At 46.0% G+C, this 4,475-nt stretch overlaps 1 pseudogene; it reads left to right on the top strand.

Annotated features, from left to right (window-relative positions):
- The first annotated feature begins 1,172 nt into the window (after positions 1–1,172).
- LOC111730688 overlaps positions 1,173–4,475 on the top strand; it is an 80,071-nt pseudogene continuing 76,768 nt past the window's right edge.

Below are 4,475 nucleotides of genomic sequence, written 5' to 3'. Positions count from 1 at the left end.
ACATGTAGATCCAACCGAAGGATCCAGGCCGGTGGTGTGGGCAGCAGTCCATTCGGGCTGATTTCTTGGATGCAGTTCTTGGACTTTTCGAAATCCAGATCCTTGATCGAAGCATGGATGGAGTCCAAGTTTATATTGGTTTCAGGTCCACAACTTCATGATCTGACAGTTACACACCGCCTCAAGAGTTCCAGGCTGAGTCCAGCCATCATCTGCCACCCAGCAAACTCTCATAAGAGGACTGAGAGGATTCCCCTCACTCGTTACACCCTTCCTTCAGATCAGGCCCAGCCCAATGTTTATAGGTCTATCTGGGGAAAAATAGATGAAACTCTTACACACTCATCTGGACGTTGGTACATGCAAAGGACACTATGCTCACATGCTGATTTACACTCATACTTTAGAGCAAAGACACCAAACACCCACATCATTAGACATCTGAAAACGTACCCAGACACTCAAGAAATAATGATAGGCACATACATGTAGACATTCGTGCTTTTCCCCAGCCTGGATCCACACACATGTATGACTCTCTCTCTCATACACACACACTCAGAAAACATAAATTGGCACCTAACATATCCAGCATAGCACTTATTGGGACTCAGTTCCCCTGACTATTAAATACGTGGCATAGCTACCCAATTCCCACAGCCGGAAAGGCCAATGAGGCATGCCCTGGCTGTCTCTGTTTGACCTTGACACTTACAGACATCCAAAGTCATGCCGGCATCCCAGTCAGTCCCTTGAGGATACCTAGATTTTTTTTTTCACTTCAGGGCCCCTGCAGGCCTGGGCCTTCCGCACTCTCCTCAGCCCTATGGCCTGCCTTGCTAAAAAACGAAAGGGAGTATGCCTGGTGGCATGGCTGAGGCAAAGACATATGGTCTGACATTCTGAGCCACTTGCCAGGCTGAATGAAACTTCAGCAAACTCCATGTCCCCAGAATCCAATCCCTGGCTGCCCCAGGCTGGCTGGGCAGTAGGCATGAAGGCAGGCCTGCTCCCAGAAGCTGGGTGCTTTCTTGGGTCACACAGCCCTTCTGTGGGGGGCAAGAGTATCTAGGGGGAGGATGAGGCATCGGGAAAATGGGCCGGAAGTGTGCTGTGAAATAGTTTGGGTAGTTTGGGTGAGGAACATAAGAGTGGTTATCAGGGGAATGAAGATGGAAGAACGGGTGAGGGGCAGAATGCAGAATAGCCTGCAAGAACAAAGAAACCTAAAGGAAAAAGGAAATGGCTCACTGGAAAAGTCATATGAATTGGAATGGAACTGGATGAAGGTAGAAGCTGAGAGTAGAAGGCAAATGGAAGGAGGGAGTCAGGGAAAAGAACAGAGCTTTAGGGTAATGATTAGACACAGCAAACGGCTGGGGGAGGGGAGAGTCCACGGCCTGGCTGGCATCAACTGCATGCACAACAGCTGTAACTTATTGAGAGCTAGTCCTTCCAGGAACATTAATTGGGCAACTCACCTGAGCCAATACAGAGGCCTGGAGAGGCAGAATTCATGTCAATGCGACCCTGCACGGGCATTTCAGAAGAGCTTTCAGAAGAGCCACCTGTAGCCAGGGCCAGGGCGAAAATAAAACATCCAGAGGTGAAAATGCCCGGGCTGAGAGTGGCTCCTGCTCCCTTGATTGTCAGCCCAGAGATTTGGAGCGAAAGCATGAATATTGGGGAACTGGACAGTCAGGGCAGGGAGGGAACTGGAACCCAAATAGCCAGTGACCCTACAGGTCTCCTGCTGTCTGGCCAGGTGCTCATTGCCCGTGTGGGGGAAGGGCAGTGACTCCCAGACCCTCCAATGCCACGACACTGGCTGGCTTGGCCCCCAGGGCGAAAGACAGCACTTGGCCAGCTTTTGGCATGAGCCTTCCCTGAAACTTGGTTTCTTCATCCCTGCTGGCATTGAAGGCAGGAAGCTAGTGATAACAGCCGTGAACGGATCCATAAGCAGAGGGCTTCATTAAACAGCCAAGGTTGCATTTGTGTGTCTTGAACTTCCAACGAGTGCTCAGTATTCCTGCCTACAACTGAGACTCTGTCAATGGCACACTCCACCAAGACCCTTCATTACTGAGTCACATCACCTCTTGCCCAGCCTCAGCCTAGGTCAGACGAGAACAGGGTGTGCACTCTCCACTGGCCCCAGTGTTCCTGGAGACTGCATGAGAGTCAAGACTCAGGACTTCAGCCTGGCCTCCTGCCAGAGGGCCCGCCGTTAGCCGCCAGCCTAGTGGGAGGCCAGCCTCACCTGCCTTGCATCGAACTCTTTCTCCATTCAAGTTGTGTTGCATCTTTAATCTGTTTGCCCGAATGCCACAGGCTGACTCCTTAGGCCCAGTTGGCTTGTGCCACCACCAGTCCTTAGTCTGAAATTGGGTGGTTGCTAATCAGCCTTGGGAATTTTGGGGCTGAGTTTTCCTGGAACTCCAGCCTCTGCCACTTACCAGCTGAACATCTCACATAAATGTGCTGTGACCCTGGCCCTTTTGATTGGTCCCTCTGCCCACATAGGGAAGAGAAAGAGGTCACTGAAAGAAACAGGGCCTTTCTGGTTTCACTCTCATGTGGACTTGAAATAGAGGGCAAGACGTAAAGAAGCAAAACAAACAAAAACAAATTCTGAAGCTCAGACGACATACCAAGCTTGAACAGAGCCTCAGGGTGGCAGGAGGACAGTGACATGTGTCAAGAGGGTCAGCGCCAGGGTGACGGTCAACCACCAGGCAGCTGGTGCTGGGCATGCAATGGACTAAACGGCTGTTGGCTAACGAGTGAGTACACCTGACATTTTCCTAAGGTTATGAAGCCACATATTTTGGCTAGGTTTCATGTGGTCCGAAAGACAGACTGCAGCAGGGTTTGGGGCACCAACCCCTTGTCGGCTTTGTGGTGACGGCAGCACTGTGGACGCACTGGATTGCTGTGGGGACTTGACACTGTGGTTTTCAACTGAGTCACAGAGATGGTCATGAAGGACACTGGTGTAAGCTGTGAAGAAGTTGAAAATGGCAGACTGGGTGCATGACCATTTCATGGGACCGCGTTGAACACATGAATCCCTTGATTGGAGAAGGAGATGATCTCCAAACAGAGGGGTTCGACTCCCAAGGAGAAGTCGGCTTCTCAAAGGCCAGAGGTGTTACAACGTCATCTTTTCTGGTTCGGGTAGCCCGGAATGCAGACATGAAAAGAAAGTTGTGATGCTGACTCGATTTTCCCTTCCTCTATATTTTACGACTAATGAAGTCCTTTGGAAAAATGAACATTCTCCTCGAGGAGAAAGCATACTGGCAAGAGACACAGTTTTATCGCTTTTTGGAATAGTTCTTTTTGTAAAACTGGAACCCAAAGGTAAATTGTGTCTCTCAGGATGACCTTTTTTTATGTTCTCTGATCTAGGTTGATATAATTTAGTCTAGAATTTGAAGCTTCTAAAATTATATTAGAGAACACATATCTTTGAAAATAATATTTCTTAAACATCAGACTTCTCTTTGACATAATTCTTTTTGACAGAATTATTTTGATGAGTAAATGATAAATCTAAAAATGTATTTTAGTAATAATATACAGCCATCACATCTTAATATTAAAGTTTTTCTTGAGTTTGCATTTGAACAATTTCTGATATACATCAAGTGGGTTTTGTGATTTACCTTTGTTTTTTAAGAGTGTATATCAAAGTGTGTTAAAGTTTAGCCTTCAGTTTTTATCCTTCAGACTGTTTCTCATCATAATTCTGCATACAGTTAATTCACTTTTAAAATTAATTTGTTTTTATTGCAAGCCATTTAATTTTTTGCTATCAATGCGACTGAATTTAACACTTTTAAAATAAGTGTCAGTGCTTATAGAGGCACATTTTTTCACTGTAGACACCACTAGAATTGTGGAAAAGAGTTTATCATTGGAGAGATCTTGTATCGTATTCCTGCTTAACTGGTAGTTTTTTATCATAGAGTTAGGAACTCAATTTTCTTGAGTTTTCTCATCTAATATATGAAAATAATAACATCTAGCTGGCGGGATTATTGTGAAGATTAAATGAAAATATATGTACCATACACTAGTCCTATGTCTGCCATCTGGTATTAAGTGCTCCCTCTCCTGGAAGCAGGCAGTCCTGTGAATAAAGATATACATAGTATATCAATGGTGAGAAGTAGACATTTAGTTTCTTGCCAGATACTCTATATTTACTCATTTTTGATATGTGTCTGAAGTGATATATTTTTTAAAAAATCAGTGCTATACATGTCCATGAAAAGATGACTGGGGACGTGGTTCCGTAGTGTAGCAGTTCGCATGTCTGCTTTACATGCAGAAGGTCCTGGGTTTGTAACCCAGTGGAGCCACAGTAAATGATCTACAGCCATGCCACCCTGAACAAGCCCAATGTCTGATCTTGGAAGCTAAGCATTGTCGGATCTGGTTAGTACTTGGATGGGAGACCACCTAGG

The sequence above is a fragment of the Pteropus vampyrus genome, unplaced genomic scaffold (assembly GCF_000151845.1).
Source record: "Pteropus vampyrus isolate Shadow unplaced genomic scaffold, Pvam_2.0 Scaffold328, whole genome shotgun sequence".
Lineage (NCBI taxonomy): Eukaryota > Metazoa > Chordata > Mammalia > Chiroptera > Pteropodidae > Pteropus > Pteropus vampyrus.
Note: the sequence above shows the minus strand (reverse complement) of the source record. Positions and strands in the feature narration are given on the sequence as shown.